We start from the raw sequence: 22,491 nt of genomic DNA on the forward strand, positions 1-22,491 counted from the left end.
ATCGAGAATTACCAGAAGAGTAGGCTGGTTTTCAAAGAGGCAGAGGAATTGGAGAACAAATTGCCAACATTTTCTGGATTAGGGAGAAAGCAAAGAAGTTCCAGAAAAATCTACTTCTACTTCATTGACTATACTAAAGCCTTTTACTGTGTGAATCACAACAAAATGTGTCAAGTCCTCAAAGAGATGGGAGTATCAGATCATCTTACTTCTCTCCAGAGGAAACTGTATGCTGGACAAGAAGCAAAGGTTGGAACTGAATATGAAACAACTGATTGGTTTAAGATTGGGAAAAAAGTACAACAAGGCTCTATATTGTTACCTTATTTATTTAACTAATATGCAGAATAGATCATATGAAATACCACACTGAATGACTCAAAAGCTGGAAAATCCAGATCCCAGGGTAGATGTGTGAAATAGACAGGTGTTGATACAGGAACTGGTAAATTTCAGAGTCCTCAGGCAAACCTTTCAGTTCAGCAGTCCTGTTGGGACATCATGGAAGGACACTGGCACTTGCAGACTGACCACAGATTACCTCAGTTTGAAAACAGAAGTTGATTTGGTGGCTCTGGTGGTCCCTGACCTTGTGAATATTAAAGAGATGCTGGTGGCCATTCTCAGAGACTAGTATGCAGTGGTTAACCTGGTCAATGCATCCTTCTTAGGCAGAGGACCAGGACCATTTTGCTTTTATTTGGCCAGGCATGCAATACATCTTTTCTGGTCCTATGACATGACTACCTTAACAGCCATGCAATTGGCCACCAGTGCTGACATGGACTCTGGATAAACTTAAGCTGCCTCTAAATGTAAGGATAATTCATTATTCATATGATATCTTGTTAATAGGCCCTAATGAAGCAGCTGTTACTATGGCCCTTGACATGTGAATTGACAAGTGGTTGCCCCAAGATGGTTGGGCAACTAACCCATTCAAAATCTAAGGCCCCACATGAGAAATAAAATTTGGAGTTGTAATAGTCATGGAATATAAAGATCCCCCTGTATTGGCTTGGTTTTTAGTTTGATTGTGTTAAAACCCAGAGCTTGTTAATCTCACTTGTGGGATGGACTTGTTGACCTCAAAAAAGAGAGGGCTGAACTGGGAGGAGCTGGTGACACAGATTTTGAGAGACACAAGAGAGAAGCAGAAGAACTTTTTGGAAGCAGCACCCTCGTGGAGGCAGAGAGAGACTGAGAGGATTGCTGAGGGCCACTTTGAATTTCCAGGACTTTTGAGAGCTGCCACCCAGAGCTCCAAGGACTGAGGAGACATGGCTGTTATGCTGGTACTTTGTCTGTCTGTTTTGATGTTGTTTTGCCAGATTTGTCCACTGGTGAAGGACAGTGCTGTTGTTGCAGAGGTCTTGGAACCTTGCTGTTGGTTCAGAAGCCCTGAAGAAGGATTTTCTTGTTGTATGTTTACAGAAATCCTGGAAGATGGTTTTGCTAATGTTTTCAGGGGTCCCAGGACTGTTCTGCAGACAGAGAATGAATTAATGAAGAGACTGGCAATGTATCTTGTGGCCTTGCTAAGCTTTGTCTCCCCAGGAACAAAGATTGCTGAGAACTTGCCTCCTATCAAGATGAAGAAAAGACCTCCATTTGGGTATTAAGTGCTGTGCTTAAGCTTGTTGTAACTCTGGGGTAGATTCAGTTGTGATCCAAGGGTGGGGAACTTTTGACCTTTTTGTGCTCTGTGATTGAACAAATGAATGTACTTTACTTATGATTGGAAACTAATCTCCATTTGAGAACAGGGGCTTTGTGATGGACTAAATGAATGTACAGCCTAGGGGTGGAGTAGTATTTAGAAGAGGGACTTTGTAATTTATAAAATGAATGTAATATCCTGGGGTGGGGTAGTACTTGATTAAATCACACTTGGGGGTAGTACTTGGAGATTATTGAATCACACTTAGTAAATGCTGTATTTTGAATGATGTCATATTTTGATCTTCTCTGTTCTTAATTTGTCACTGAATAAAATGGAGAGCACCTATGCTGGTATTTTGAACCTTGGGAAGTTGCCTTTGCTTGGCATCGCATTACAGGAGTGTGTGTGAGAAGGGGCTCAATGTGTGTGTTCCAAGTGGGACTTCCCTGTCTAAGTAATGGCCAAGCTCCTGGCTTTGAGGCTTCCACCAACAAAAAGGAAGACACAGCAGCTAACTGGGTTTTGTGGATACCAAAAACAAGACATTGCCCCTGCTGTTGTTCAGTCATTTTTCAATTTTGCCCAACTCTTTGTGAACCCATTTGGGGTATTCTTGGCAAAGATACTGGAGTTGTTTGCCTTTTCCTTCTCTAGTTCATTTTACAGATTAGGAAACTGGGGCAAGCAAGGTTAAGTGACTTGAACAGAGTCACACAGCTAGTGTCTGAGGCCAGATTTGGACTCAGGAAGAGGAGTTTCTGACTTCTGCACTCTATCCACTGTGCCACCTAGCTGCCCATAAAACATTGCCTACCTAGGGATAATTCTGTGACCTTTAATGCCATGAAGTACCAGTCAGTACATTTAGAGTGGGGCAGAAAGAAGGAAGCTCTGATGCTGCAGAGAAAGCAATCAAATGGGCCCTACCTGCGGGTCTCCTGCTGGCTGTTATTAACATTGCACAAGAATACAGTTGGTAGTTTACAACAAGATGAAACCAGTGTGCCAGCTTCTAGGGTGCTGGACCCCAGCACTGACTGGAATCATGCTAAACCATACTCCATTGAAAAATATTTCCCTCCTTTCTCCTGGAGCTTATTTGGAACTGAGAGGCTGACTGGAACTCTCTGGCCATAAATTCCAATCTTTCAATGAATGCTGACATGACAAATCCCACAAGATAGGCTGAGACCAAGAATCATCTACCATCAAATAGAAGTAATATATTCAGAGCTAAGCCAGACCAGGCCCAAGGGGAGTTAGCCACCCACATGAGACTCTTGATCAGCAATAGGCTACCACAGAAGGTAGTCTTGGTGGGCCTCCAGTGAAACCCCCTTCTTCAAGTTGGGGCCCTTGGTTTGCAGAGCTCCCAGAAGGAAGAGATGCCTGGTTCACAGACAGCACAGCCCTCCTTAAACATGGTCAAACTCATTGGAATGCCACATCAACACAGTTAGTGGACAGGTCAGATTACATAAATAATCAATTCACCTCTCTGAAGAACCTTATTGTAGAGAAGCATCCCTTCATGCTCACCAATTGGACACTTTATATATCTCATGTCTTGGTCCACAAGAATGGACGCTTTCGGGGTGGCTAGGTGGCGCAGCGAATAGAGCACCGGCCCTGGAATCAGGAGGACCTGAGTTCAAATCCAGCCTCAGACACTTAACACAAAAACTAGTCATGTGACCTTGGGCAAGTCACTTAACTCCAACTGCCCTCCAAAAAAAAAAAGCAAAAACAAACAAACAAACAAAAAAGAATGGACCCTTTCCAAAAAATTATTCTGGAATGAACAAGCTAGCCAGGATGGTGCAGCCCAAGTAGTTTCCATAATGAGAAATCTATGTAGCATCGAGCCCATGAGAGAAGCCTGCAAATCACCCCTGAAAAATCAAGTCAGGCGCACCCTCAAAAAGTGTGAAACGTGTCCAATCTAGTGTCACATACAAAATCGCCTGGCCCAGAAGATACCATGAGGAATGTGGCCAGTGTGGTCCTGGCCATTTGAATATAGAGAGAGCCATGGCCACAACAAAGAGGCCTCTGGTATATTCTGATGACTCTGGATCCCTGTTTTAGGTGGGGTCTGTCACCACAACTGTAGCCCATCCTGATGCTGAGTCCAGACAATGGCACAGCTTTCACATCAGCAGCCACTCAGAAATGAGCAAAACTGCAAGATATCACCTGGGCATTCATGCCCCACCTCACTTACAAGTACTAAAGACTGTGGAAAGATGGACCGGTCTGCTCAAGTAAGCCCTAAAGACACAGGGCCCTAAGAAAAGTCTGAAATGTTGTATCAACAGGCTTCCAAGAGCAGTATTCACCCTCAGCATCAATTCCAAGAAACAGATGGTTGCCCCTCACTTGTCTTCCTGCAAACTCAGTTTGAGGGAATATAGAATAAGGTGAAGAACATATAAAGCTAACATTGGAACTCATGGTCCAGAGAACAGATGTTTCTGGTTGTGTAAATCCACATCCAGATGTTCCTCTATTCTTGCCCACCAAAAGCGCAGGAAAATGGGGGTTGCACCTTCTTTATGTCAGGCCCCATACATACTGAGGCAAAAGCACCAATCTAGATGCCGTGGATCCTCCCAGTCACCTGATTACAATCACACTTACAAGGTGGGTGTCTTTAGTATTTTCTCTATCAAGAGTTATTAATTTTTTTCCCAAGCACCTAATTTTCAACCAGGGGAACCCACAAGGAGCAGGCACCTTGTTAAGACATCAGACCCTGTACTTATTCCTCCCCCCTCAGAGGCCAGTGGACCAGTATGGTGGAAAGATGCAGGGAGTGAGAGGTGGGCTCCCAAGTGGACAGTGGCTCAGGGGACAGGTGACACCCTAAAGATAATGAAGGGAGGGGAGATGTTCAGATAACTGGGACAAGAAGTCACTGGACTGGAACATCAGGGGCAGATGAAGAAGAATGGGGGAAAGGGGGAGAGCCATGATCCCAGTCTGCATCTCCTTTTCTGCTTCTATTTCCTTACAAGCAACGTGGATTGTACCTGACTACTGATGGGAATACCCCAATTGCTATCATCTGCCTCCTGCTCTTCTTTTTGCTTTATTTTACCTGATTTGTGACCTGTCCCATTGCCTCACACTGGCAAGCTCCCCTAACTTACCATGCAGAATGGTATGAAGGTTTATGATACTTCTGGGTCAACCTTGGCCTGAGCTCTCCATGGGGCTGTATCACAAAACCAGAATATACTAGTGGACTGGCTGCCTCTGCCATGAAATTCATGGCCAGCTGGTGGTTCTACTCAGCCCCAGGAATACCAGATGGATAGATCCAAGACTCCATTTAACTCCACCCAGGGCCCACCCCTTCAACAAAGAGCAGGATTTAGTCTCTAGTTATGAATCTGGGGTCAGGAGTCAAACCCATAGAATTGTCAGCCCATGAGCCCCCTGACCTGGAGTGCAGTGAGGAGTTTTGGATACAATTAGATAACTGAAAAGCAATGAATATACCACTTGTATATTCAGCTGTACGAATGGGATCTCTGAAGTGTTTAGCCATGTCAGAGCCCATTGTGCTTCCTTTCCCTCACTCATGCCTCCTCCATAGTTTAGGAGAAAATTAGGGTCAGAACTAAAATACTGTCCTTGTGGCTATGCAATAAATTACTCCCATATCTATAAGGGTTCAGTTCCTGCATTCTTTAAGTGGGTGGGGGTTCTCCTAATAGCATGGACATTCTCTTCTCCAGACACTAGTTTTAAAGTAAAATCTTTGTTTTAGCAAGTACCTAACAGAACCAGGTATATCTGTGATGGCATATCCTCTCTCTATGCCCCCTTGTCCCTAATAAGGATAGTATCACCAGTAGGGAGGTCAGGCCATTTACAAAAGGGTCCCCTGAATCCTGAATATCTAGACTACACAGGATCTGTAGGGACAACATTCCAAGAAATATTGAAGACACTGGGTTCCACGATCTTGTCAGGGCCTTCCTACTTTTATGGCCTTATGAGGTAGAATACATGATCTGCAACTTTTCAGCCACCATAGCCCTTATAGCCCATGGAGTAGATAAGGTCATCACTGCCTAGGAGAGAAAAAAGGACTTAACTGCCTGGTATTGATAATTTTAGATCACTACATTGCCATGGGTTATCTGCTCGCTAGTGAAAGAAGTGTCTGTAACCTTAGCCCATACCTCTTGTTGCTTTGGGGTCAATACCAGTAGAAAAATAGGAGAATCTCTCAAGAAGATGATAAAACCGGCCATAGTCAAGCAGACAGAGCCATGGGATTTGTTACCCTAGGCTGGGTTAAGTTTTTGGGGAAGGTGGCTCCAAGGTCTTCAGCTGCCACAATCCTCAACCCAAGTGTCATTATATTAATACTGGTCCAATATGTCCTGAGATGTATCCAATGGATCCCACCTCATCCACTTAATATGTGATTGGTGGAAGTTGAGTTACCAAGACGGTAAGGGTTATGGTGCGGCAGGCTAGGATAGTGGGATTGGGAGTATGGATTGAATAGCCACAGAAGTCTATGGCTCCACTCCCCCAGGCTTGGCTCCTGTTATATTACACTGGGATGCTGAAGGCTTAACTCCTCCCAATTCTAGTAAGAATGGACTGCTGAAACTCTCTTAGAAATTTTCCAGTGAGGCACAGTTATAATTTTACCTTCCTCATCCTGAGTAGGCCTTCTTGGTTAATATTGGGAGATATTGATTGATAATTGCTTGCTACAGGTACATATTCTCATGAGAATAACCCCTGAGTAAATTAATATTTATTTGTCCATACTTTTTATGCTGCCATAATGTGCATCCAAAATCGATTCTCAACTTGCATGACACATGCTGCCACCTCCCTTCTTGGCCATTAGCTCACATGATCCTCACTGTCCTTCAGATACTAAGTTTTGCCATTATTTCCTCTTCAAAGTATTTTGCATCCATCCCCTTCTCTCCATCCACACAATCTCATCACTTCTCACCTGGAATACTGCAATAACCTCCTAATTTGACTTGCTGTATCAAGTTTCCCCCCTTTCTACTCCATCATCCACTCAGCTGCCAAAGGCATATTCCTAAAGCACTGATAATAAACTAAACCTCTTCAAGTGAATTCTATGGGCCTTGGGTACATCTAGGATCAAATAGACTTTTTTATGTCTTGTAAAGCCCTTCAAACCCTGACTACATCTTACCTTTTTATCTTTATTATATAATATTTCCCCTTATGTGCTCTACTGTGCAGTCAAATTTACCTACCTGCTGTTCCTTACAACAAGGAAATGTTATCAGAGAACATTTCATTTCCTATCTATTGTTGTTGTTCAGTCATTTAGCAAAGATACTGAAGCAATTTTTCATTTCTTTCTCCAGCTCATTTCATAGATGAAGAACTGAGACAAACAGGTTTAAGGAATTTATACAAGGTCCCACAGCCCCAGTGTGTGTCATAGGTGGATCCTGACCCCAAATCTTCCTGGTTGTGAAGTTAGCAAGAGTTCTCTCCACTAAACCATGCTTCTATTGTTATTCAAACATTTCAGCTGAGTCGGACTCTCTGTGAGCCCATTTGGGGTTTTCTTGGCAGAGATACTGGAGTGATTTGCCATTTCTTTCTCTGATTCTTTGTGCAGATGAGGAAACTGAGGCAAAGAGGGTGAAATGACTTGCCCAGGGTCACACAGCTCATAAATGTCTGAAGCTGGAATTGAACCCGGGTATTCCTGCCTCCAGGCCCAGAATTCTATCCACTGCAACACCACCTAGCTCGCTCTATATATCTCTATATGCACTATATACCCCTGACTGGTGTAAAGTAGACGTTTAATAAATGCTTGTTGACCAATTAATTGCCATTGAGAAACATAGCACAATGTTTCCTTGACATCTAGTGGTATTTTTGGGTGTTGCAGCTTTCTAAAAAAGGTTTTTATTTTTAGTGTGCTATCTCTTGACTACCTCCTATTATCACACTGTCACATTACAAACTAATTCGATTTTAGCCTATGTAGCAACTCATTTATGGATTTGGGAGGCAAAATGGAACTAAATAAAGTCCCAATTTTAAGAAATTCAGTGACTAATGAGTTTCTTTAATGTAAATGGGATTTCACTAAATCGGTGATGTCAAACTCAAATAAAAACAAGGCCCTAATCTGTACTTAAGGATCCCTGTGGGCTTCATATTGAATTAGTTTTTAAGTGTTTTAAAAAGTATTCACTTTAAAACATAGTTTAAAAAAAGTAGTTACCCATGTTTTATTATAATTTAAATTATTTTGTTAAATATTTCTTGAATACATTTTAATCTGGCTTAGGCTATACTAGGGAGTAGTGTGGGCTATGTGTTTGATACCACTGGTCCAGAGGGCCTTTGAGGTCTTTTCCAGCAGTAGAGTGTTTTAAAAGAAAGATTTGGTAGAAAGAAAGACTCACCTTCCTGACTTCAAATCCTTCCTCAGGCACTTCCTAGCTGTGTGACTCTGAGAGAGTCATTTTACCCTGTTTGCCTCAGTTTCCTCATCTGTAAAATGAGATGGAGAAAGAAGTGGCAAACCATTCCAGTATCTTTGCTGGGAAAACCCCAAATAGGGTCACAAAAAGTCAGACACAAAATGACCAAAAGAATGAAAGGAGAGACAGCTTTGTTCACAATGGAGTACTCCTGTTGGAGAGGTGTGGAGAACATGGTGCAGGGGAAAGAAGCCTGGATTTGGAGGTAAAGGATCCAGATTCACATTGCAGCTCTCCTATTGAGTACAGTGACTAGAGCTATAGCCCTCCTTACTATTGGATTTTGTATATATATGCTAGATTATTATTATTATTATTATTATTATTATTATTATTATTATTATTATATTCTTATTTTTTTAAATTAACCCTGGTTACCAAGGCAAATGTTTACCCAAATGCCTAATTTAACCTGGTAAAATCTGAGTCAAACTTATGACATTTATTTCATATATTTACTTTGAAACTAAGATCAATCATTTTCTTGTGCTCATTTCATCCATATTTGGCTCTGATAGTCAACTTTAACATTTTTATAGAATAATTTTTGATAAGACTTTGATATTAATGATTTAGTCTGAATTCCTACTTGCACTGAACAAAATCATCAATCACTCCACTTCGTGAATTCAGGCTTTCATTTGGCTCTCTCTGGTCTGCCTCCTTTAATAAGGAATTGAGCTGGCATATTATATATGTTTCTATCTCTCTTTACATATATATATATATACACATATACATACACACATATATACATATGTATGTGTGTATGTGGGTGTATGTGTGTATATGTATGTGTATCTCCCCACTGAAATCTGATAAAAGGTTGGTTTGGAATTAGAGTATAATACAAGGGATGGGACACAAGATGACGGATTAAAGTTTAATATCTGCATTGGTCATTAAAGGGTGATCGTCACAGGTATTTATTCCTCTCTAGGCAAAAACTTCCAGTAAACAGCAACATTTTTTTTTAACCCTTAGCTATCCCAATTGTGCTATAATATTTGGCAACCTCAATTTTTACCACTAGATGGCAGCAAAATACTACAAAGTATTATTAATACAAACTACAAATTAATACAAAATACAAAATACTACAAAATACTTCAAGGGCAATAAATTGGCCAAACATCAAGTACCTACTAAGTGTCATGTTCTGCTCTTCATATCAGAGGTCCAAAGACATAAAAGGAAAAGATTCTTGCCCTCAAGGAAAATGCATCAACTTTTCAAGGGTAGACAACTTGCACATATATTAGTACACAGAAAATATAAACAAAATCCAGAATTTCAAGGAAATAGACATAGGAGAAGACACCACCCTCCATTCAAATGGTGTGGAAAACTACATGTATTTTCAGATATTCTCCATGTGTTTTGCTGATTTTTTTCTTTTTTTAATAGTGGCTGTTATATGGGATGGTTCTCTACATGCTTTAAATTACTATACACAAGCTGCAGAGAGAGGCTCTCAGAATGAGTGAGAGGGGCTGGAATGCTCAGATCTGAAGGGTAATATTCCTTCAATGCCATTCTCTCACCTAGGCCTCTGCTCCCCTTGACTACTGAAAACCGTGATCTTCTCATGTGAGCCTCGTCAAAAAGGAATTTTAGAATCTCTCTGTCCTTCAACTCCTTTCCAATGTCTCCTGGTAGCATGAAGAGACCATGCCAAAGGGGTCTGGGAGGAGGGATCTAGTCATGAACTCTGTGTGTGTGTGTATGTGATTTGAGGACCAGCTCCTAAGCTTTGGGAGGCTCATTACCAGACTGACCACTATGAAATGGATTTCTTGTAGCAAAGCAATTTACGAGAATGGGTTTCCTATGATGTGCTGGATGGAATGATCACATAGGAGAAAGTGCCCATCTTCTGAAGTCTTACGTAGTAACCCTCAAGTCAATCTACCAGAATCCCATCACACTAAGGAAGGAAGCCGAGTTGCTGAGAGGTGCAATGATTTAGGTCATGTAGATAGTAACTGAGTTCAGATATGAACTCAGATCTGCTCACTCTAAAACCAGTTATTTGTATTCTGCTTGTCTTAAACCTAATGACTGTCAGCTTCTTGAGGGCAGGGACGCTATTGTTTTTCATATTTTTTTTTGCTTTTTGTAGGGGGGAAGGCAGGACAATTGGGGTTAAGTGACTTGCCCAAGGTCACACAGCCAGTTAAATGTTTGAGGTCACATTTGAACTCAGGTCCTCCTGACTCCAGGGCCAGTGCTCTATTCACTGCACCACCTAGCCATCCCCATTTTTCATATTTGAACATCCCCAGCTGCTGGCACTGCACTGGCCCCCAGCTTTGTGCTTTGCATGGAGCTTGTGAAATGGCTGTTCTTGGTAGTAACCCTCTGTTAGGTCTGTTGTGGAGGGCATTCTCATCCAGAAATACAAGTTGTTCTACCATTATTATTGTCATCTCAGAGGATCTCCAACCTGGAAATAGGAAAGAAAGGAGAGGGAGGCACCTAAGGGGAAGCCTGTGCAAGGACCAGGAATGGCCGAAAATCGAGTACCTCAAGTACAGCAAGTAACCTGGAACACTAGGCACACAGGAAGACTGATCCCTGGAAGGAGTAGCCTTCACAGTAATGTAGGAAAGGAGACTTGGAGTCTGGGCCAGCAAGACAGGGCCAAGGGGAGGTGGGAATGGTATCAAGAGAGGGGATAAGGGATTCTGCATACCACCCAAATGAAGGGAGCCAGAGAGAGATGAAGAAAAAAGTCTGCCCCAACCAGAAGGGGAGATACTGGTGCTGCCCCAATGCCCCTAGGACACAGAACCTGCAGACATTAAACAGATGATGTTCTTCTAAGAAGAGAAAGGCAGAAAAGATATGTGGCAAATAGGAGATTATGAAGATGCTACCGAAAGGACCCCATGGGTAGAACAAAACCCTCCTGGGAACAATGTCTGGGGCCCAGCTCCAGGTCCCCTATGGAGAAGGGATTGAGGAAGGGCACTTGCCCAGTGTATTCACTCTTGAAAGAGAGGCTGCCAACTGTCTAGGAGAGAAGAGAAAAAAAAATGTAGATGCTCCTCCCCACAACCCCACAGTGCCAAAGCAGAGAGTTCATAGGAGCCTCGAGTCTTAGACCTGAAAAGGACTGAGAGTCAGCCTCTCATTTCCTACCTGAGACACAATGAATCTTCCCTAGGATATCTCTGACAAGAGACCATCCAATCTCTTCCCAGAGTCCTTCAGTAATGGAGAACTCACCACCTCCCATCCTAGATCATTCCTTTGGAAAATTCAGTTTTTCATTATGTTAGGACAAACCTGCATCCCTGTAATCAATCCATTAATCAATCAATCCCAGAAGTATTTATTAAGGACCTCCTATGTACCAGGCACTCGATCTTTCCCTTTGATTCTAGATCTCCATTCTGAAGCCACACCCAATCTAATCCCTTTGTCCTGTTACAGTCCAGATATGTGAGGACAGCCACCACTGTCTCCTTTGTCCTCTCTTTCCAGAATGAAATCCCACCCCCTTAGAGATTCATGGAATTTAGGACTGGCAGGGTCCAATCCCCTCCCCTTAAACTAGAGGAAAAAGTTAGAGAGGGAGGTTCTGTGACTTGCCCAGGGTCTCACAGACATAAGGAATTAGAGCTGGAATTCAGACCGTGGTCCTGATTCTACATTCAGGGCTCCTTCTACCATATAACCCTGCTCCCTTCAACTGCTTCTCACAGGGTGAGGTTTCCAGGTCCCCCCACCATCCCCGTCTGTCAATGTCCTTCCTAAGTGTGGATCCTAGAAGTGAACATGACATTCTAGGTGTGGTCAGACCAGGACCACAGGGAATTGCTTCTATTCCTGGCATGATTATTCCCTCCAGCCCTGTGATATCACTGGTGAGGGACACTCCAGCTTGGAGAGTCCAGCTGCTCATGTCAATCAGCACCAAATTAGGGACTTGCCCAGACAAAGGGAGGTTAAAAGATTGGTTTATGGTCATATGGCCAAGTCAGTAGGTAAGACTTGGACCCAGGTCTTCCTGACTCCCAGACTGGCCCTCTCTTGTCTACCCCAGGCTCCATCCCATGCTTGCATTCATGCAACCTGAAATCACCCTAGCTTAGGGAACTACATCGTCATACATACATACTGGAAAAACAGACACAAGCACAAACACACACACACACACACACACACACACACACACACACACCTCCCATCCCACAAGCAAGGGAAAGAGGGGTCAGAGCTACCCTCTCACCCCCAATAGGAGCTAGAGATACCCGCCTCCCTCTGCTGTACCTTACCCCAGTCCTTGCATCTACTCAGGCTCGGAGAGGCATGGGGAACAGCATGAACTTCCCCAGCTCTGGCCCAAGGATGCTCCCTCCTGGGTAACAGAACAGGGAAAGAGCCCCAGGGAAGCAGCTGCAGCTCTCCCGCTTCCCCCACTTACTGGTAAAGACTTGGAAGAGAGATGGGACAAAAGGCAGAGGCTCTTTTGTTGCTGAGTCGAGGACCGCCCTCCCCCCCCCAGGATCCCATAGGCAGAAGGATGAAAGTGTGGTAGAAAAAGGAAGGGAAAAGGCTGTCTGCACTGGGTTGGGCTGGGCTCTCCCACTTCCCTCCTGTCCTCTCCCTAGGACAAAGCCACCCATTCTTACCCGCACCCTCCCATACACTCACGTGGCTACAATAGTCACACACATGCTCATTCACACTGTGAGAGCCACACACTTTGTCTCAGTCACTCCCAAACCTGTGCCCTCTGGGACAGCTCACTCTTGATATGCCATGCAGCTGATGACTTGGTTGTTCCTCTCTCCTCTGGAAACTTGAGTCGCTGATGCGTGTATCTTGTCACCACAGGAGGTCACAGGAGAGTGGCCCTTGCTTAGAGGCTCCCTCCTGTAAGGAAGAGTATAGATACCTTCAAAGACCTTTCATGTCCCTGACCCACCCTACCCCTCCAGATAATATGAGAACTTCAGCATTTGACAATCCACTCCCACCTCCACCAGCAGCATCAGCTTTCCTGACAAACTCATAGGCTCCCAAGGCTCAAAACACAAGTAGTTTTCTTGAAAAGTAAATGAAGGAACAAATGAATGAATGAATGAATGAAAAAGCACTGGTTAAGTACTTATTATATACCAAGAACCATGATAAAAGCTGCTATTACAAGTAAATAAAGAGTCAGTGCTCTCAAGGAGCTCTCACTCTAATTGGGCACAACAAGGCACACTAGAAGGGGTGCCTGCAGGGTGGATGGAAGGGCCAGGGGGTGCCAGTGACAGGGCAAAGGATAAGGTCCAGGATTCCCTGGAACACATCAGGAAGCCTGCCCTGCAGAGCTGGGAGTCTGAAGGGAACTTGTTTAGCTATTCTCCAGTTGATGGACATCATGTCAATTTCCAATTTTTGGCCACCACAAAAGGAGTTTCTATGAATATTTTTGTTCATATGGGTCCCTTTTACCATTTTTATAATCTCTTTGGGATACAGACCTAGAGGTAGTATCGCTGGGTCCATCTCATCATTTCTTACAGCACAATAGTATTCCATCACAATCATGCACTACAATTTGTTCAGCCATTCCCCAACTGTGGCCATCCCCTCAATTTCTAGTTCTTTGCCACCAAAAGGAGAGCAGTTATAAATATTTTATAACATATATAGGGAAGGGGTGGGAAACCTGCAGCCTTAAGGTCACATGTGGCCTTCTAGGTCCTTAAGTGGGGCCTTTTGACTGAATCCAAATTTTAAGGAACAAATCCTTTTATTTTTATTAATACATTTTGTTCATTTTTATTTTTAAAATGAATGTATTTAAAATACCAAAGAAGAAAATAAGTTTCAACAAAATAATTCTCCCAAGATTGGCCAGCACAATTAGAACATTAGTAATCCATAAGGGTTAAATTTATGGCTGCTATGCTCATGATTTAGTTCAAACATCCCCTGCCTGACTAATGCCAGTCAGTACTGAATGAAGTTGGTTGGTGAGAGTTTATGGGGTTTGAGTATGCAAGTATGTTATCAACTTTTGACAACAGTGCACTATGTTTCTGTTTGAAGTAGAATTTGTGAATAGTTGCATAGTTTGACAGTATTTTTAAATTGTTTGATTAACAGCCCGTCATGTCAAAGAAGACCAAGAAAACACTGAAGGAAGAAAACAGATTTTTTTAATGAGGATTGGGAATCTTATCTTGTTTCTGCTAAAGATAGGATGATTTGCTTGCTTTTTGATACTGCAATATCAACATTAAAGAAATTAAGTGCTCATCAGCATCATAACACTCAGAAGGACCACAAATATTTTAAATTAGAGGGAGAGGTGCTAAGGTTGTATTGCAGAAATTAAAAAATGAAAAGCAAAAGCAAATACAATTCTTTCAAGCAGCAATAAGACCTTGAAATAATGCCACTGAAACAACTTATAAAGTAGCTTATATACTTGGGGAAAAGGGAAGCCATTCAGTGATGTAGAAATTGTGAAAAAATGCATTGTTGAAGTTGTAGGATGCTTAGACCTCGATAACATTTCAACACATAAACAACTGCCTGTTTCAAGTAGAACCATAACTGATTGGCAATAAGAATTAGCCTTCAACTTAACAGAACAACTTCAAGCAATATTTCAAAAGGAAAACGCATATTACAATTGCTTCTGATGAATCAACTGATACTACTGATGGCACTGGTTTTATACTTCATTCAGGCCATAACAGAAGATTTTCTTTGCTACAAAAACTCGCTTTGGGCACTCTTTGCAAACAGAATACATGAAATAGATATCTTTACAACTTTCAAGATAAATGTTGTGAAGTTGTATTGAATTTGGTAAATTTAGTGAGTGTGTGTACAGATGGTGTACCTTCCATGACAAGAAAATATTAAGGGTTTATTGCAGAGATTAAAAAAAAGCATTAACAAATCCAGCTGCTCTCATTTCTTTTCATTGTATCTTGCATCAGCAAAAATCTCTGCTAAAGCTACTATTGTAATTGACACTTTGCATCAAGTTATAAGTATTGTTGACTATATTCATGCAGATGCAACATGACATCATCAGTTTCATAACATGCTAAAGCTGAATAAGGAGTTATTCAGTGTAGATTTGCCATATCATTCTAAAGTGCATTGGCTATCACAGGGGCAGGTGTCATCCAAAATTTTGTCTCCATGAGAACAGATAGTTACATTTTATGAAGAACAGAATCAGCAATGTGATTTATTAAAAGATTTCCATAGGAATGCTGCATTTCTGTGTGATATCATCATGTCAAATCAAAATGCCTTGAATATTTCTTTGTAAGGTAAAACTAAGTGTATATATGATATGTGACAAAAAACATCCAAGCATTCCAAAAAAAGCTATCTTTTTTCAAAACACTCCTTCAAAAGGAAATTTTGGATGAACATTTTTCCCAGTTACTAAAGGCCACTGATGAGCAGGATGATATATGCAAATCATTTGAAGAATACACAGCTGTTATAGACCTATTAACTATAGAATACAATGAAAGGTTCACTGACTTTGAGAATCAAGACATCACACTCAAATTAGCACTTTAGCCTCACCTAGTTGATATCACCAAGGCACCTAAAGAACTACAGATGGAATCCATTCAGCTCTCAGTAGATGACATTTTAAAGTCATTGTTTGATGTCAATAAAGATTCAATTGAAATACCAGAAAATGCAGTAGAATCCCCATGCCTTTGGCAACATGTCTGAAAAAAGTGTTCTTACTTTTCAACCATTTATTGCTGCAAATCTACATTCTCCTACCTGACCCAAATCAAGATGCCCTCAAGGTCACAAATGACTGATACCCATCTAGGGGATCAACTGAAATTGCCAAACTCCATGCTGCAACCACATATTCAAATGCTTTCCAACAAAAAGTGCACATAACAAAGTCATTAAAAGATTGGTTAACTTTAACAAGTAGTTTTCATTTTTTGAAATGATGAAGTACATAGCAGATAGATTTTTACAAAATAACGTACATTTTTAAGTATATCTAATTGAATTTTCTTGTATACAGCCTTATTTGATTGCAGTTAAATATTAATGCAGCCTTCCAACATGAAAAGGGTCCCCATCCCTGATATGGGGTCTTTTCCTTTTTCCCTTATCACCTTGGGAAACAGACTTACTAGAGCTATTGCTAGATCGAAAGGTATACACTGTTTTATAACTCTTTGGGCATAATTCCAGCTTGCTCTCCAAAATGGATAGATCAGCTCACAACTCCATCAATGGTGTATTAGTGTCCCAATTTTTCCACATCCCCTCCAACATTTGTCATTTTCCCCCTTCTATAATTTTACCCAATCTGATAGGTGTGAGATATCTCAAAGTTGTTTTAATTTGTATTTCTCTAATCAATAATGATTTAAAGCATTTTTTTCATATGACTACATACATAGTTTATATTTCTTCATCCAAAAACTGCCTGTGCATATCTTTTGACCTTTTATCAACTGGAAAATGACTCATATTCTTATGCCTGAGAGTGGCCTGGGCTAGTGCCACTTAGGAAATAGCCCCCTCTATTCTATTTCTCACTTAGCTAGAGATGGGAACTCATAGCCAAAGTCCACTCCTGCTAGCCATGCTGGCTTCTCCACTTCAGCATCTTACTAGGTATTCTGTGGTCCTTTCCCCCAGCTCTGAACTGAAGGGGGTGATGGGCATGGTATGGAACCAATATAGGAAGAGGAGGGAGAGATCTCAAATTCTAATCAGGCTTCTAGTCAGGCTACGCTGTCAAAACTGCACCAAACTGTCTAGAATGAGACACTCCTGAGTCTCTTAAGCAGATGGCTTTGGGAATGTCCTCTCCCCTCTCAGGGGAAGAAGTTTCTTGGTAAGCATCTGAGACAACTCTGACCACCAGGCTCAGTCTCCTAGCACCACCCTGAAGAGTCTGGGGGGAGTTCTGTGCATCAGAGTAAAAATGTTGGTAATACTAGCTTGTGTGACAAAATAGAGTCTGAAGAACAAAGACCTTGGGAGGGAAGGTGATGAAACACAGAAAGATCCCTAAGCTGGTAGTCAGGACAATTGGGTTGTTAATGCGAGTTCTGCTATTAACTGGTCATTTGACCTTTGACAAATAATTTCTTTAAGACTTATAACTTTACTATCTAAATACAGATTGAAGCATACTTTAAAAAAAAACTTTATTTTTATTGAAAAAAAAGAGTTGGAGGGGGGGACTGAAGGATTACCTCTCTTGTCCTATCAATAATTTCATTTTCCAACTGCGTTCAATTATTGTTCAGAGCACACAGAGGGACATATGGATTTTAGAAGCAATACCTAATGGTAAGATCTGCCACCATCCACACACTCACCTGGGTCTCTCCTCCCAGGTACAATCACACAGGGCCAGGGGAACTCTTTTTGATGAGGAGACCTCATGAAGGTTCTTTGGGTCCCCAGCCCCAGGTCCATTAGATTGTGATGTTGGGTTCCTGAAGTAATACTATTCTATGGATTTGGGGGCAGGGCAATCTGACAGGTCCAGATCCTCAGGAATTATAGAGATGGAACATCATCAAAAGAGAATATCTGGGGTGATGTTGGGCTCATGACAGATTCTGGATGACCTTGTGGGGCTAAGGAGAAGAGTAGGGAAGCGGACAGTATTTGGGGAACATAAGTTCAGATTGGGATCAAGGGTAGCAGGCCACTGATACTCAGAGTGCCCAAGGTTGGCTAGGCTGAGGTAAAAGATAAGGGACACTGGGGAGATTCACATAAAATCAGAGTTTCAAAATGAGGCCAATATTGGTCTATTTTACAAGTTTATTGGGAAGGGAGACTGACTTAGGGCAGAGTCTTGACTACCAAAGAGGCCTCATTCCCTTCTCAGAGTCGAAGTGAAGGTAGCAGTATCAAAACAATCCTATTGTCTGCAGTCCTGAATTTAAGGGAAAGTTAGTTTGTGTGTGTGTGTGTGTGTGTGTATACGTGTGTCTGAAGGAATGAGTGCCTATTGATCTACAAGACAGTTGTCTTTATGTTGTACTTTCTTCCCTAAACTCCTGTAATGTAATGCCAAGGAAAGGCAACTTCCCAAGGTTCAAACTCTCAGGACTCTCTTTTCACATCAAGTCCATCCCACCGGTGGGATTAACAAGCTCTGGGTTTTAACACAATCAATTTGAAAACCAAGCCAATACAGGGGGATCTTTATATTCCATTACTATCACAACTCCTAGTCATTTTGATCATGGTTTAGGAATTGTCTGGTTGGGTAGTCTCTAATTCCACTCTGTCTCTATCCTTTGCCCAATAAACACTGGGTGAATTCTTAGGGATTCTGAGTAATTTGACAGGAGCTCGAGCCAGTGAATGCAGGGCCAGATCCTGGGAGCTACCTGATCCTTTCTATGAATTTCCATTTGATTTTCTGTCTGTTTGAAGAAGTTTCTGGTTTAAGGAATTTCCCTCAATTCCTCCTCCTTTAGTCTATCCTCTGGGACCACTGGCCACTCTGTTTCCTTTTAATTATATTATTTTCTATTTACATTGTTATTTGTAATTATTTTTATGCAGGTAGTATTTTTTATTGCCTGCTCATACGTGTTTTTTTCTAAAAATCCACTTATTTTGGGTAGCCTAAAGAAAGAAAAGTTTGTCTCCCTCCCTAGCAAAATGAGCATCTAAGACTATAGGGCAGTACCACAGTGCTGTCATCTGTGGCCCTGGTTGCCTTTCTCTTCCTGTCAGTGAATCTATTATCTATTCTCTGGTTTCTGACCTGAGAAAGGGTCTTGGTCTGTCTCTCAGACACAGGGTTTCCTGCTCCATGCTTCTTTTTTTTTTAAAAGCAATCGGGGTTAAGTAACTTGCTCAAGGTTACACAGTCAGTTATTTTTGTGTGGGTGCCGAGTATCTGAGGCCAGAACCGATCCCAGGTCTCCCGACGCCAGGCCAACGATCTTACTCACTGCGACACCTGGCTGCCCCCCTGCTCCCTACTTCTAACAAAGATGATTTGGCTGGAATCCTACACATGACTTCCTACCCAGGTGCTACTATGCTATTGGCTTAAAATAGTGATGCTGTCACCTTCAGCTTCCCTTTGCCAAGTGAAAAGGGACCCAAGAAAGAAAACGTTAAAGTGAGACATTCCAGAGTTTCTTTAAAAAAATATTTGCAGTTCCAAATTCTCTCCTCCCTCCTCCACCCACTGAGAGGACAAGACATATAATACACATTATAGATATAGTCATACAAAACATATTTCTGCATTAGCCATATTAACTAAAAAGTAAGAAAAAGAAAATAAAAATCTGAGCTCACCAGTTCTCTCTTTGGAGGTAGATAACATTTTAAAAACCATAAGTCCTTTAGAATTGTTGTGGCTAATTGTATTAATCAGATTAGCTATGCCTTAAACAGCTGATCATTGTTACAATATTGCTGTTACTGTGTACGTTGTTCTGGTTCTGCTCATTTCTCTTTGCATCAGTTAATCCACTTGTTCCATCTTTTTATGAAACCATTCCATTCTTTGTATCTTTTTTTTTTTAAGCAATCAGGGTTAAGTAACTTGCTCAAGGTTAAACGGCCAGTTATTTCTGGGTGTGGTGCTGAGTGTCTGAGCCCGGGATTCGATCTCCAGGTCGTCCCCACACTGGAGTCGGTGCTCTTACTGGCTGTGCTACCTGGCCGCCCCAGAATCTTTTTTTTTTAATTTTTTTAAGCAATCGGGGTTAAGTAACTTGCTCAAGGTTACACGGCCAGTTATTATTTCTGGGTGTGGTGCTGAGTATCTGCATTCTTTGTATCTTACAACAAAATAGTATTCCCTCACATTCATATACCATAATTTGTTCAGTCATTCCTCAGCTGCTGTCTGTGGACAGAGGGATAGGCTTGGTAAGCACCACCTTGGTTTGTAACAAAAAAGAGCTGATATAAATATTTTTGTACATATCTTCCTGAGCGTCTTAAACCAAATCACTTGGGAATGTCCTCCTTCTCAATGGAGAAAGTCTCTCCGTGAGACTGCAGACAGGATACTATCCTGGCCCCTGAGGCATAACTGGCATTGGAGACCAGTTGGCAGAAGATACAAGAAGAAAATTTTTATCTTTCATCCTCTGGAACAAGAATAAGGAGCAAGGGACCCTAAAAAGCCCTCTCCACCCTCCTAGGTTAGTTTTGGTTAGTTGGTCTTTTGGGAGGTGCATTACATCCTCAAAAGCTGTCTCATCTCATCTAAAGAATTTCTCATATCTCTTTTCTGACAGGGAATGCCTGGAACAGGGGGACAAAATTAAGTTCTCACATAAATTTGAGTCAAAGGTTTTCTATTAATAAAGGAGAGCGGGGGGCGAGGGGGGCTAGATGGCACAGTGAATACAGTACCGGCCCTGGAATCAGGAGGACCTGAGTTCAAATCCAACCTCAGACACTTAAAAAAAATTAGCTATGTGGCCTTGGGCAAGTCACAACCTCAATTGCCCTCCATTCCCCCCTCCAAAAAAAAAAAAACAACCAAAAAAGTCAAATAAAAGAGAGCAAAAAAACCCCTCCAGAACTGTCCTGGCAATATGACAGATGATTCAGGGACAGAAAGGCCTGTCTTGCTCAAGCAGGGCAGCGTGAATAGGAAAGAGATCTTAACTTATGTTCCCAGGCAGATTGTGGGAGGGGTCTGCTCCCACAATCAGTTAAGGAAATCAGTTAAGAGAGGTCACCTCCCCAGTACTTTCCTGTCATCCCTGGCATAACCAGAAGCTTGGTCCTGGATGTCTCCCTTTTCACCTCCCCAAGTTTCTCCTGGGCCCCAGGCCTGGCATTCCCCCTTGCCCAAGCTCTCCAGAAACCCCAGACACAAGGAAGCAGCTCTTAGAGTCAAACCTCAGGCAACCTGGGCCATAAGGACAGGCCAGGAAGGTGGCCCAGTCTACAGGGTCCATTCCAGTGTAAGAGGATCAAGTTCTCAGATCCCTTGGCATGTAGCCCATGCCAGGCTCTCAGGCCGTTCCTTCCCTTGGGCAGTGGGAGGCATTTCTGGTGGCACAAAGGAAGGGGTCCTGCTGTTTACCTGAGGAACCCCCCCCCCCAATTAGCCAGCTGTAGCTCTCCATTGCCTGTCCCACCCTTCTACTTCTGTAGCAAACCCACCCTTCCCTTGCCCCCCACCCTTCCCACACCCAAGTCTAGGCCAAGGGAATACAAAAGACACTCCCGGGAGTATGCAGCTAGTTGTGAGGTGCTAAGGGGACACCCAGGACTACTCAGAGCTGTGGGGCAGGGTATGGGTATAATCTGACACCCTTGAGGGAGCTATGGGGAGCCAGGCCTTGGACAAAGAGGCCAATCCCAGAGGTGGGTGTGGCCCAGGAGAGCTGAGTCAATGAGGAGAGGCCAGCAGAGCCAGGGCAGAGCCTGGAGGGAGCTCCTGGCTCCTCCCCACTGCTGTGCATGCAGCCTCTCACACCCACAGTCCCCTCCCCTCCTCTCCCTCCTCTCCCCCAAGCTACCACCCTGGGCCTAGGGAAGCCATAGACTAAAAGTGGTCTTCTCACTCCCTCCCTCCCTCCTTCCAGTGACAGGGAGCTCACCACCTCCTTGTGGGGTGGCCCAGGGTACAGGAGCTCAGATGCAGAGGTGGAAACTGAGGCAACCCAGAAAAGGGAAGGGACCTGCCCATGAGCCCAGTTGGAAAGGGAGGGGGTCCCATCACTCCTGGTCCAATGCTTCTGCCACCACAACACACTGCCTCTGGCCAAGGGACCTGACAGGGTCATCCACAAAGGTACAGTCAGAAGGGGCCCCAGAGCTCATGTCCTTGGACACAGCAGGAAACTGAGGCTGAGAATGGTGGGGTGGGGACTCCTTCTCTGGGGTCACAGAGCTAGGAGGGGTCAGGAGCCACATGGGACCCTAGGTCTTTTCCTGCTCCCAAGCCCAACCCTCTATCCACTGCAGCAGCTCTGTCTCCACTGCCCAGATAGCCCTCTGCTGCACTGGTCAGAGTGACCAACGGGTCCCTTCAGGGTCAACCTCACCTCCTCCATACAAGAGGCAATGCAGGGGGGAGAGCCAGAGCTGGAGTGGGGAGAGCTGGGGCTGAGTCTTGGCTCCCAAAATCCCTGCACACAGGGCTTGGGGAAGGACTTGGGGGGAGAAATCAGATGACAGTCATTAGGTCCATGAAGAGCTCAACAGGTCAGTCCCACAAGTATACCTGACTACCAGTCTGGGGGAAGGAAAGGGCTAGAAAGGGGGCAGGATTGGGGAAGAACCTCCCAGCTTCTCAGCAGGGAGTCCTCTCCAGCCTTCCTCCTGCCC

General features: G+C 43.1%; 1 long non-coding RNA gene across 1 annotated transcript; it reads right to left on the reverse strand.

The window, feature by feature from the left end:
- Positions 1 to 317: 317 nt before the first annotated feature.
- LOC138176683 (uncharacterized) lies at positions 318 to 12,610 on the reverse strand. Its single transcript, XR_011172363.1, has 2 exons — positions 12,468 to 12,610; positions 318 to 1,484 (listed from the first exon to the last, which is right to left on the reverse strand). It is a non-coding gene; the product is annotated as an uncharacterized lncRNA (long non-coding RNA).
- Positions 12,611 to 22,491: the final 9,881 nt, after the last annotated feature.

This window comes from Petaurus breviceps, unplaced genomic scaffold (genome assembly GCF_028583685.1).
Source record: "Petaurus breviceps papuanus isolate PSGF00001 unplaced genomic scaffold, PetGlider_PUasm1.0 90109, whole genome shotgun sequence".
Taxonomy (NCBI): Eukaryota; Metazoa; Chordata; class Mammalia; order Diprotodontia; family Petauridae; genus Petaurus; species Petaurus breviceps.